Source organism: Canis aureus, chromosome X (assembly GCF_053574225.1).
Source record: "Canis aureus isolate CA01 chromosome X, VMU_Caureus_v.1.0, whole genome shotgun sequence".
NCBI classification, from domain to species: domain Eukaryota; kingdom Metazoa; phylum Chordata; class Mammalia; order Carnivora; family Canidae; genus Canis; species Canis aureus.
The window spans coordinates 83,097,230-83,111,489 of NC_135649.1; the positions used below are offsets into that span (position 1 = coordinate 83,097,230).

Genomic DNA, 14,260 nt, shown 5'->3' on the forward strand with positions numbered 1-14,260 from the left:
CTGACTTCACTTAATTCTTGGTTGAGTGTGTCTAGTGCCTGGGAAGTATCATTTAGAGTCCTGCTGAGCAAGCATACTGTTTTGGTTATTTTGTGTTGCGGTCCCAACATAAGTCCTAGAAGTGCCATAGTGAGCTTTGAGGCTCCTCTCACCATGAAGGCTGTTTTATGTTTGGCTAAAGCCTTTGTTTGCAATTGTACATCAATAGAGGTGGCTTCTAGGATGAATATGACTAAGGGATAAAACCATGAAGAAGCCCCTTTTTGGGAAATACATTGCAATACAAGCCTCCCTCAAAAAATTGGAAAAAATTCAAATACACAAGCTAACCTCACACCTAAAGGAATTGGAGAAAGAACAGCAAGTAAAGCCTACACCAAGCAGAAGTGAGATAATAAAGATTTGAGCAGAACTCAATGAAATAGAGATTAGAAGAACTGTGGAACAGATCAATAAAACCAGGAGTTGGTTCTTTGAAATAATTAATAAGATAGATAAACCTGCCAGTCTTATCAAAAAGAAAAAAGACTCAAATTAATAAAATCATGAATGAGGGGCACCTGGGTGGCTCAGTGGTTGAGTGTCTGCCTTTGGCTCAGGTCATGATACTGGGATCCAGGAATCGAGTCCCACATCAGGCTCCCTATAAGGAGCCTGCTTCTCCCTCTGCCTATGTCTCTCCCTCTGTGTCTGTATCTCTCATGAATAAATAAATAAAATCTATTTTTAAAAAAGTCATGAATGAAAGAGGAGAGATCACAGCCAATACCAAGGAAATACAAACGATATTAAAAACGTATTATGAGCAGCTATATACCAACAAATTAGGCAATCTAGAAGAAGTGGATGCATTTCTGCAAAACCACAAATTACCAAAACTGGAACAGGAAGAAATAGAAAACCTGAACAGGCCAATAACCAGGGAGGAAATTGAAGCAGTCATCAAAAACCTCCCAAGACACAAAAGTCCAGGGCCAGATGGCGTCCCAGGGTAATTCTATCAAACATTTAAAGAAGAAATAATATCTATTCTACTAAAGCTGTTTCAAATGATAGAAAGGGACGGAATACTTCCAAACTCATCTTATGAGGCCAGCATTATACCTTGATTCCAAAACCAGACGAAGACCCCACCAAAAAGGAGAATTATAGACCAATATCCCTGATGAACACAGATGCAAAAATTCTCAACAAAGTACTAGCCAATAGGATCCACCAGTACATTAAGAAGATTATTCACCATGACCAAGTAGGATTTATCCCCGGGATGCAAGGGTGGTTCAACACTTGTAGAACAATCAACGTGATAGATCATATCAACAACAACAACAACAAAAACAAGAACCATATGATCCTCTCATTAGATGCAGAGAAAGCATTTGACAAAATACAGAATCCATTCCTGATTAAAACTTTTCAAAGTGAAGGGATAGAGGGAACATTCCTCAATATCTTAAAGCCCATTTATGAAAAGCCCACAGCGAATATCATTCTCAATGGGGAAAAACTGAGAGCCTTTCCCCTAAGATGAGGAACTGACAGGGATGTCCACTCTTACCACTGTTATTCAGCATAGTACTAGAAGTCCTAGCCTCAGCAATCAGACAACAAAAAGAAATAAAAGGCATTCAAATTGGCAAAGAAGAAGTCAAACTCTCCCTCTTTGCAGATGATATGAAACCTTACATAGAAAACCCAAAAGACTCCACCGCAAGATTGCTAGAACTCCTACAGCAATTTGGCAGTGTGGCAGGATACAAAATCAATGCCCAGAAATCAGTGGCATTTCTATACACTAACAATGAGACTGAAGAAAGAGAAATTAAGGAGTCAATCCCATTTACAATTGCACCCAAAAGCATAAAATACCTAGGAATAAACCTAACCAAAGGAGTAAAGGATCTATACCGTAAAAACCACACAACACTTCTGAAAGAAATTGAGGAAGACACAAAGATATGGAAAAACATTCCATGCTCATGGGTTGGAAAAATCAATATTGTTAAAATGTCTATGCTACCCAGGGCAATTTACATGTTCAATGCAATCTCAATCAAAATACCATGGACTTGGGCAGCCCGGGTGGCTCAGCGGTTTAGCGCCGCCTTCAGCCCAGGGTGGGATCCTGGAGACCAGGGATGGAGTCCCAGGTCTGGCTCCCTGCATGGAGCCTGCTTCTTGCTCTGCCTGTGTCTCTGCCCCCCTCTCTCTCTCTCTCTCTGTGTGTGTGTATGTGTGTGTGTCTCATGCATAAATAAATAAAATCTTTTTAAAAAATACCATGGACTTTCTTCGGAGAGTTGGAACAAATAATCTTAAGATTTCTGTGGAATCAGAAAAGACCCCGAATAGCCAGGGGAATATTAAAAAAGAAAACCAATGCCGGGGGCATCACAATGCCAGATTTCAAGCTGTGTTACAAAACTGTGATCATCAAGACAGTGTGGTACTGGCACATAAATAGACACATAGATCAATAGAACACTTATTTGTTCTATAGAGGGCAGTGTGATGGTGATATTGTGCATTTCTCTTTGTGTTTTTGTGTATTTGAATCTTATTAGGTACAGGTGTGTATGTGTGTGTGTGTGTGTGTGTGTGTGTGTGTGTATTTAAGTAGGCTCCAAGACCAATGAGACGCTGGAACTCAGGACCCTGAGATCAAGACCTGAGCTGAGATCAAGAGTCAGACATTTAAAGGATTGAGCCACCCAGCTGCCCTGAGGTATGTGTATTTTTAGATTAGATATTATCAAATGACTCTCAGAAATATCATATACATTATATTACATACATTATGTATATAATATATATTAAATACCCAATATATGTAATATATACATATATATAAATAAAGGCATATGAAATACTCATACTAGCAATGTATAAAATACCTCATTTTCCCAAAGCCTCTCCAGCACTGGATGATGTTCTTCTTTTTCATTTTATATCATTCTAAGGAATGAATAATTATATCTAGTTCCATTTTACCTATGTTTTTTCACCTATTAGTGAGGTTGAGCATCTTTTCTAGTTAAATAGGCCGTAGATTCCTTCTGTGCATTCCCCTATCCTTTGTTTATTCCTCTTCTCCCCCCTGGCTTTTACATAATGAACTTTCCTATACTCCTTCATTTGAACATCACCAATGTCATGTCTATTCCCATATACTTTAAGATCAATGTCTGGACATTTTCCTATATATTACTGGCCTATTTATCCTTGTTTTGCTTGCATTTGTTTTCATTATAAGTTTTAATATTTGCTAAACATCCTCTCAGTATTTCTTTGCATAATTTTCTTGGCTTCTTACACTTCCTTTTTTTTGGTATATTTTTTAATTGGAGTTCGATTTGCCAACATATAGCATAACACCCAGTGCTCATACCGACAAGCGCCCCCCTCAGTGCCCATCACCCAGTAACCCCATCCCCCACCCACCTCCCCTTCAACTACCCCTTGATCGTTTCCCAGAGTTAGGAATCTCTCATGTTCTGTCTCCCTCTCTGATATTTCCCACTCATTTTCTCTCCTCTTTTCCTTATTCCCTTTCACTATTTTTATATTCCCCATGAATGAGACCATATAATGTTTGTCCTCCTCCTATTGACTTACTTCACTCAGCATCATATCCTCCAGTTCTATCCACGTTGAAGCAAATGTTGGGTATTTGTTGTTTCTAATGGCTGAGCAATATTCCATTATATACATAGACCACATCTTCTTTATCCATTCATCTTGCCACGGACACCGTGGCTCCTTCCACAGTTTGGCTATTGTGGACATTGCTGCTATAAACATCGGGGTGCAGGTGTCCTGGCGTTTCACTGCATCTGTATCTTTGGGGTAAATCCCCAGCAGTGCAATTGCTGGGTCATAGGGCAGATCTATTTTTAACTCTTTTGAGGAACCTCCACACAGTTGTCCAGAGTGGCTGCACCAGTTCATATTCCCACCAACAGTGCAAGAGGGTTTCCCTTTCTCCACATTTTCTCCAAAATCTGTTTCCTGTCTTGTTAATTTTCACCATTCTCACTGGTGTGAGGTGGTATCTCATTGTGGTTTTGATTTGTATTTCCCTGATGGCAAGTGATGCGGAGCATTTTCTCATGTGCTTGTTGGCCATGTCTATGTCTCCCTCTGTGAAATTTCTGTTCATGTCTTTCACTCATTTCATGACTGGATTGTTTGTTTCTTGGCTGCTGAGTTTAATAAGTTCTTTATAGATCTTGGATACTAGCCCTTTATCTGATACGTCATTTGCAAATGTCTTCTCCCATTCTGTAGGTTGTCTTTGAGTTTTGTTGACTGTTTCTTTTGCTGTGCAGAGGCTTTTTACCTTGATGAAGTCCCAATAGTTAATTTTTGCTTTTGTTTCCCTTGCCTTCTTAGATGTATCTTGCAAGAAGTTACTGTGGCCAAGTTCAAAAAGGGTGTTGCCTCTGTTCTCCTCTAGGATTTTAATGGATTTATGTCTCACATTTATTTATTTTTATTTTTTAATTTTTTTAAAGATTTTATTTTTTATTCATGGGAAACACACACACACACAGAGAGAGACAGAGACAGAGACAGAGACAGAGACACAGGCAGAGGGAGAAGTAGGCTCCACGCAGGAAGCTGGATGTGAGACTTGATCCCAGGACTCCAAGACCATGCCCCGGGCCAAAGGCAGGCACCAAACTGCTGAGCGACCCAGGGATCCCCTCTTGTCTCACATTTAGATCTTTCATCCATTTTGAGTTTATCTTTGTGTATGGGGTAAGAAAATGGTCTAGTTTCATTCTTCTGCACGTGGCTGTCCAATTTTCCCAGCACCATTTATTGAAGAGACTGTCCTTTTTCCAGTGGATGGTCTTTCCTGCTTTGTCGAATATTAGTTGACCATAGAGTTGAGGGGCCATTTCTGGATTCTCTATTCTGTTCCATTGATCTATGTGTCTGTTTTTGTGCCAGTACCATACTGTCTTGAAGATCATAGCTATGTAGTACAACCTGAAATCTGGCATTGTGATGCCCCTGGCTCTGGTTTTCTTTTTCAATATTCCCCTGGCTATTCAGAGTCTTTTCTGATTTCAGACAAATCTTAAGATGCTTTGTTTTAACTCTCTGAAGAAAGTCCATGGTATTTTGATAGGGATTGCATTAAATGGGTAAATTGCCCTGGGTAACCTTGAAATTTTCACAATATTAATTCTTCCAATCCAGGAGCATGGAATATTTTTTCATTTCTTTGTGTCTTCCTCCATTTCTTTCAGAAGTGTTCTGTAGTTTTTAGGGTATAGATCCTTTACCTCTTTGGTTAGGTTTATTCCTAGATATCTTATGCTTTTGGGCGCAATTGTAAATGGGATTGATTCCTTAATTTCTCTCTCTTCAGTCTCATTGTTAATGTATAGAAATGCTACACTGCCGAGTTGCTGTATGAGTTCTAGCAATCTTGGGGTGGAGTCTTTGGGTTTTCTATGTACAGTATCATGTCATCTGCAAAGAGGGAGAGTTTGGCTTCTTCTTTGCCAATTTGAATGCCTTTTATTTCTTTTTGTTGCCTCATTGCTGAAGCTAGGACTTCTAGTACTATGTTGAGTAGCAGTGGTGAGAGCGGACATCCCTGTTGTGTTCGTGATCTTAGGGGAAAGGCTCCCAGTGTTTCCCCATTGAGAATGATATTTGCAGTGGGCTTTATGTAGATGGCTTTTAAGATACTGAGGAATGTTCCCTCTATCTCTACACTCTGAAGAGTTTTGATCAGGAATGGATGCTGTCTTTTGTCAAAGGCTTTCTCTGCATCTATTGAGAGGATCATATGGTTCTTGTTTTTTCTCTTGTTGATATGATCTGTCACGTTGATTGCTTTGCCAGTGTTGAACCAGCCTTGTGTCCCGGGGATAAATCCCACTTGGTCATGGTGAATAATCTTCTTAATGTACTGTTGGATCCTATTGGCTAGTATCTTGTTGAGAATTTTTGCATCTGTATTCATTAGGGATATTGGTCTATAATTCTCCTTTTTGGTGGGGTCTTTTTCTGGTTTTGGAATCAAGGTGATGCTGGCCTCATAAAACGAGTTTGGAAGTATTCCGTCCCTTTCTATCTTTCAGAACAGCTTCAGTAGAATAGGTACTATTTCTTCTTTAAACGTTTGATAGAATTCCCCTGGGAAGCCATCTTGCCTTGGACTTTTGTGTCTTGGGAGGTTTTTGATGACTGCTTCAATTTCCTTCCTGGTTATCAGCCTGTTCAGGTTTTCTATTTCTTCCTGTTCCAGTTTTGGTAGTTTGTGGTTTTCCAGAAATGCGTCCATTTCTTCTAGATTGCCTAATTTATTGGCGTGTAGCTGCTCATAATATGTGTTTAAAATTGTTTGTATTTCCTTGGTATTGGGTATGATCTCTCCTTTTTCATTCGTGATTTTATTAACTTGAGTCTTTTCTGTTTTCTTTTATTAAGGCTGGGTAATGGTTTATCTATCTTATTAATTCTTTGAAAGAACCAACTCCTAGTTCTGTTGATCTGTTCTACAGTTCTTCTGGTCTCTATTTCATTGAGTTTTGCTCGAATCTTTATTAACTCCCTTCTTCTGCTGGGTGTAGGTTTATTTGCTGTTATTTCTCCAGTTCCTTTAGGTGCAAGGTTAGCTTGTGTATTTGAGTTTTTTTCGAGTTTTTTTTTTAATTTTTATTTATTTATGATAGTCACAGAGAGAGAGAGAGAGGCAGAGACATAGGCAGAGGGAGAAGCAGGCTCCATGCACCGGGAGCCCGACGTGGGATTCGATCCCGGGTCTCCAGGATCGCGCCCTGGGCCAAAGGCAGGCGCTAAATCGCTGCGCCACCCAGGGATCCCCGAGCCGGTTTTTTCGAGTTTTTTGAGGGATGCTTGTATTGCGATGTATTTCCCTCTTAGAACTGCTTTTGCTGTTTCCCAAAGATTTTGAATGGTTGTATCTTCCTTTTCATTAGTTTCCATGAATCTTTTTAATTATTCTCTAATCTCCTGGTTGACCCTTTCACCTTTTAGCAGGATGGTGTTAACCTCCACGTGTTTGAGTTTCTTCCAAATTTCTTCTTGTGATTGAGTTCAAGTTTCAAAGCATTATGGTCTGAAAATATGCAGGGAACAATCCCAATCTTTTGGTATCAGTTAACACCTGATTTGTGACCCAGTATGTGGTCTATTCTGAAGAAAGTTCCATGTGCACTTGAGATGAATGTGTGTTCAGTTGTGTTTGGATGTAAAGTTCTGTAAATATCTCTGAAATCCATCTGGTCCAGTGTCTCATTTAAAGCTCTTGTTTCTTTGGAGATGTTGTGCTTAGAATATCTGTCATTTGCAGAAAATGCCGTGTTGAAGTCTCCCAGTAATTGTGTATTATTATCCAAGTATGTCGTTACTTGGTTATTAATTGATTGATATACTTGGCAGCTCCCACATTAGGGCCATAAATATTCATGATTGTTAGGTCCTCTTGTTGGATAGACCATTTTGGTATGATATAGTGTCCCTCTTCATCTCTTACTACAGTCTTTGGGATAAACTTTATGTGATATGAGGATTGCTACCCCTGCTTTGTTTTGAGGACCATTTGAATGGTAAATGGTTCTCCAACCTTTTATTTTCAGGATGTAGGTGTCCTTAGGTCTGAAATGAGTCTCTTGTAGACAGCAAATAGATGAGTCTTGCTTCTTTTATCCAGTCTGAAACCCTGCGTCTTTTGATGGGATCATTTAGCCCATTCATGTTCAGAGTTACTATTGAAAGATATGAATTTAGTGTCATCGTAATACCTATTCAGTCCCTGTTTTTTGTGGATTATTTCTTTGGGATTCCTCCTTTTTTAAAAAAAAAAAAGATTTTATTTATTTATTCATGACAGACACAGAGAGAGAGAGAAAGAGAAAGAGAGAAAGGGAGGCAGAGACAGAGGCAGAGGGAGAAGCAGGCTCCATGCAGGGAGCCCAATGTGGGACTCGATCCTGGGTCTCCAGGATCACACCCTGAGCCAAAGGTGGCACTAAACCAGCGAGCCACCCAGGCTGCCCCCGTCTGGTTTTCAAAGGCAAATGTAATGGGAATTTGTCTTCCCAGTGTGGATTCCCCATGCCTGGTGTGCCTAATATAGGGTCTGCTTTTCCTCCTTTCTGCACCCACGGTGTCCCTCCCTCCATGAACAGTCCTGCAGATCAATTTGTCTCCCAACCATGTCTCCACCCTTCTTTGATGTGGTCTCTCTCTACATTTAACTGTGGAGAATCTGTTCTGCCCATCTTTGAGGGCATTTTCTGGGATATTTACAGTAATGTGGGTATTATCTGTGGGATGAGGTAAGCCTGGGAACCTGGATTCTCCTACTCCACCATCTTCCCCAGAAGTCTAGTTCCCTATTCTATTGACTCATATAGTAATACCTTTAGTCCTAGCATTACAACTGTACTGTAGTATCATATTTACCTATGGAAAAGGACATTTCTCACAACTATTCAATTCCCTCATTCTTAGTATAGTAACTGAAATCATCATTGTCCAAATAAGAAAATTTTCTTCCCTTCTAAAGTCTGCACTCTGAAATTCCTATCCTTTTTTTTTTCTCTTTCTGAAGGTTCTATTTAAATGTCTTTTCTTTGAGGATCCCTGGGTGGCTCAGCAGTTTAGCACCTGCCTTCGGCCCAGGGCGTGATCCTGGAGTCTGGGGATCAAGTCCCATATCAGGCTCCTTGCATGGAGCCTGCTTCTCCCTCTGCCTCTCTCTCTCTCTCTCATGAATAAATAAATAAAATCTAGAAAAAAATAATAAATGTCCTTACTTTTCAAGTCCCATCTGTGTTACCTTAAACCAAGGTTATATTTTATCATGTTTGGATTATTCTGTTCACAATGGAATTATCTTTTTTAAAAGATCTGTATTTATTTATTTATGACAGAGAGGCAGAGATACAGGCAGAGGGAGAAGCAGGCTCCCTACGGGGAGCTCCATGCTGGACTCCATCTTCAGACCCCAGGGTCACGACCTGAGCCAAAGGCAGACACTCAACCACTGAGCCACCCAGGTGTTCCCTCATAATGGAATTATCTAATTCCAGTTTTTAACAAATTCATTTTAAATACTATTGACAGATTTCATTACCTGAACCATTATATTTATCTTGTACTTGCTTTATGAAATAAAATTGCAGTTACTCCCTATTATGCAGCACATAATTAAATTCTCCTCTCAGTGACAACAAGCCACATATTTCCAATTTAACCTTATATCTATATATCTTCCATAACTTATGCTTGACTTCAGTTTTCTTAATGTTTCCTATATGTGAAATTCCTTTCTGCATCTAGGCTATTGACTATTTAGGGCTCTGACTATTTAGATATGTTTCCCTATTCCATAAAAATAGTTCTTAATTAATCCAGCATCTAATATTCTTTTCCTTTCTTCATCCCCATTCCGTAGAAACTCAGAACAAATAGAAACTTTTCCCACTTATTTTATTTTTTAGTTTAAAATTTTTGCAGAGGTAATATGTGCATAAGTTTTGAAATTCAAAAAGTGTGAAAGAGTACACAGTGAAAATTCTCACTCCCACCTCTGTCCCCAGTTCCCTTCCCTAGGGACTAACCAGTATTAATCATTTCTTAGGTTTCCTTCCAGAAATATTCATATACAAATAATACTTTTTAAAATTGTGTGGTATATGATCACTTCTATCCTAGATCCTTTTTTTAATCTTTAAGAATAAGAGCAATAGTAATATTTTATTCTTAAGTTTTCTAACAGAAAAATGGAGAAACCAGTTCAAGTGCTGAAATTATTGGTTTTGTGAAGATAGACAAACCAGAGTGTCTTGTTTCAGTAGGTGTTTTTTAAGTGTGTCAGAAAGAATTCAAAGAAACAGATTATTAGCGGTAAGGGAAACCTTGGCTTGAAAACAAAAAAGAATTTAGCCTTTGTTCATTAGTTATTCCAGTAAAGTGAACAACTCTTACTAAAAAGGCATCAAAGAGAATAGTACAGATAGTGTTGCTTTTAAAATTCAGAGAAAATGGGACACCTGGGTGGCTCAGTGGTTTGAGTGTCTGCCTTGGGCTCAGGACATAATCCTGGAATTCTGGGATCAAGTCCCGCATCAAGCTCCTGTATGGAGCCTGCTTTTCCTCCTATGTCTCTGCCTCTCTCTGTGTCTCTAATGAATAAATAAGTAATTTTTTTAAATGAGAGAAAATAATGTCTTCCTACAGGTGTGGTGGGGTTGTGAATTAATTTCAGAGCATAAGAGTCTTAAATGATCTATGAATCACACATACATTTTGGGTTTTTTAATTTCTTATTTAAATTCAATTAGCCAACATAAAGTACATACTTAGTTTCAGATGTAGTGCAATGATTTATTGGTCACTTATGACATCCAGTGCTTATCACATCAAGTGCCCTCCTTAACGCCCATCATCAAATTACCCCATCTCCCCACTTAGCTCCCCTCCATCAACCCTTAGTTTGTTTCCTATAATTAAGAGTCTCTCATGGTATTTCTCCCTCTCTGATGACTTCCCTTTCAGTTTTCCCTCCCTTACCTATGATTCTCTATGCTGTAGTGATCCAAAGGGGCACCTGCACCCCAATGTTCATAGCAGCAATGTCCACAATAGCCAAACTGTGGAAAGAGCCAGAATGCCCATTGACAGATGAATGGATAAAGAAGATGTGGCGTATATATATACAATGGAATATGCTCATATTCCATTCCACGAATACCTATCATTTACATAGACATGGATGGAACTGGAGGGTATTATGCTGAGTGAAATAAGTCAATCAGAGAAAGACAGTTATCACAATACATTTTTAAAAATTATTTATTTATTCATGACAGAGAGAGAGAGAGAGGCAGAGACATAGGCAGAGGGAGAAGTACGCTCCCCGCAGGGAGCCTGGTGTGGGATTCGATCCCAGGACCCCCAGGATCACAACCTGAGCCGAAGGCAGATGCTCAGCCACTGAGCCACCCAGGTGCCCCTATCACATGTACATTTTGAGTTGGCACAAAGAAACAAAAAAGGCAAAGTTAATAGAAGAAGAGCCTGAATAATTATTGGATTTAGTAATAAACTGGATTTTTTTTTAAGAAATAGTTATTAGCAGAATGCAAACTCACATTCATAGCTATTTTTTTTCAGACCGATGACTCCATTTATATGCTTCTTTAAGTCTATGGGCTCAGAGTGTTAAAGAAATTATTTTTAGCATAGGCATGAACTTTTTACATTGAAGGTTGTTAGTTGTGATTAAATATTGCCCATTCTAGTATGTTTTTAAATGTAGTAAAAAGTTGGAAAAAGTTCCCAATCCCTGCATGTGAATTGGTATGCTTAAGATCTACAGAATAAAGGAAGAGGCTTGGGGATATAAAAAGTACAACATAAGAGTGTAAGAACAGTGAAGTTTGGGGGACAAGACAAAGTTCTTGATTCCAGTATTTTAGCCTGACTTTTTAAAAGAAAAAACCAAAACTGGACTTTGTGATCCAGTAATGCTCAATATCTTAAAATTTGGTAGAATTGGATAATAGTATAATTTATTAATTCTATTAATATTAAAGACCTACTGTATTTCATCTTCTATACAAATCATTTAAATATTAGTTATTTCCCCTTCCAGGTAATGTGATGCATTACTTAGGGTAAAGCTGAGCCTTAGTTTAAATCTAATCTCTCAAATGCATACATATATATATGTGTATATATATATATATATATATATATACACACATATATGTATACATATATATATAATCCATGTTATCTTGGGAAAATTATTTACTCATTTTGAGCTTAATTTCCTTTAAAAACATGTATAATAGTATCTAACATAAAAGATTGCTGTGAGGATTTAATGAGTTTAAAGATATGTATGTATGTGTGTATGTATATATGCATCACTTAGAACAGTGCCTGGAAGATCCCAAGTGCTGTATAAGTACATAGCATATGGCAAAACCCATAAGAGTGTTTCCACCATTATCATCATTATCATCTAATGTCCCTCTGTCCAACCTGGATCAGTTGCATATAGCTCATCTATATTTGGTTAATTATTCTATGTTCCAATTTCATGTTCTTTCTTCTCTTTTTAGGAGGGAAGTGTAGGATTAAAACCCTATAACAGAGAATTACCGTAAAAACTTATTTCACAAAAAAAAAACTTATTTCACAGTGAGATAGTGGGTGAATTCAAGAGGAACTATTTATTGTTTCCATTATAAATAAAAAGCGTAGTAAGATGATGACCAGATAAACATAAGGAAAACTAAAATAGACTTTTGAATGATGTTGCCTTCATCAATAAGAACACATTGAATAGGAAGAGAGACTATATGTACATAGAAAAATAATCTACAGGAGCCCACGTTTAATTCATAAAATTTTACTCAGTTTTTCCTATACTGATGGTGCTAATTCTCACACAGGAAGAAATTCTGTGAACCTAATCAATTTGGTAAAGTACTCAGCTATAAGCAAGAACATGTTCCTCTTCCAAAATTTCTTATTGGGAGGATAGCCTATGTATGCACTGAATATAGGAAGGTCTACACTAAGAAGTCACACTTCTCTGCATATCAGATTATTCATTTTTGGAAAAAGCCCTGTGAATGCAAGGAATGTGAGAAGGTTTTCACCCATCTGTCAATACTCAGGTTGCACTGGAGGATTCATACAGAAGAGAAACCCTTTATATGCACTGAACATAGGCAGGCTTTTATCCAAAAAACACACTTAGTTGCACATGAAAAAATTCATAGTGGAGAGAAACCTTATGAATGTAGTTACTGTGTGAAATCTTTCCCTTCCAAATCACAACCCCATGAACATAGGAACACTCGCACAGGAGAAAAACCCTATATACGCACAAAATGTGGGGAGATCTCCAAAAGATCAAATCTCCTTGCACATCAGAAGACCCATACTGGAGAGAGAGATTATGTTTGTCCTGAATGTGGAAAGCCCTTCACTTCCAAGTAAGTATTGATTACATATTAGAGAATTCATACTCAGGGAAAACCTTATGAATGCAGTGACTATGGAAAAATCTTTACCCAGAAGTCTCACCTCAATGTCCATCTGAATTTTCATACTGGAGAGAAACCCTATGTATGTACTGAATGTGGAAAGACCCTCAACCATAAGTCAAGCTTAATGCTACATCAGAAAGTTCATGTTAGAGAACAGCTCTATGAATGCAGTGGCTGTGGGAATTCTTTCACTTTTAAGTCACAGGTCTATAAGCATCAAGAAAGTCACACACAAGAGAGACCCTATATATGCAATAAATGTGGAGAGGCTTTCACCAAAATATCAAATCTCTGCACACCAGAAAATTCATACTGGAAAGAAATCCCATTATATATCCTGAATGTGAGAAGATTTTCACATACAAGTCAGTTTTTATTACACATCAGACAATTCATACTGGGGTGAAAACTTATGAGTGTGATGACTGTGGGAAATCTTTCATAAGTAAATACCAGCCCCAACAGCATCAGCAAAGTCACACAGGAGAAAAGCCCTATGTATGCACTGAGTGTGACAAGGCCTTAATCAAGTTTGAATAAGCACTGGAGTACTTGTCCTCAAGCAAAACCTTATAAATACAATGACTGTGGGAAAGGCAGCATCCAGAAATCAGCTGTTGGTATGCATCAATGTCTTCCCATGTAAAAAACACAAAATCTTTGTGTTTTTTCAATTTAAGAAAAACCTTCTCAGAGAAGTCAGATCTAAATATATGTTATAGAATTCTTGCAGCAGAAAAACCACGAGTATATTCAGGAAAGAAGCTGAGGAAAAAACTTCTAAGAATGCATCAGAGCAGAGTTTCCCTCTTTGCACATCCTCATTAAGTGGAGTTGACACTTGGTGCCTCACCCAGATCCTCTTTACTGGCCGGAGCACCCATCCCCATGGGTTGCAAGTGCTGGAACAAACAGCTTATACCTGTGACTTTCTGCAGAGAATTGCCCTTGGCTGGTCATAGCGCCAACATACCTTCAGATCCCTAGGAAGTTATACCACCCTTCTGGGGAGTAGCCAACAATTGATTATATAGGAATACAAGAGCCCATGTTCCTGCTTCAAAGCACAGCTTTGCAGTGCAGTTGATGCTGCAGACACTCCTGTCCTTCCCCACACAGCTTTCCCGTGTGTCCAGACACAACTAGACTTTTCATGAAACTATACTCTTGCATTGATGATTGCTTCCCTATCCTGCTTCTTT

The 14,260-nt window shown here is 38.5% G+C and overlaps 1 pseudogene; it reads left to right on the plus strand.

Moving 5' to 3' along the window:
• Positions 1-13,704, plus strand: part of LOC144308927 (uncharacterized) — a 37,539-nt pseudogene extending 23,835 nt beyond the window's left edge.
• The last annotated feature ends 556 nt before the right edge of the window (positions 13,705-14,260 follow it).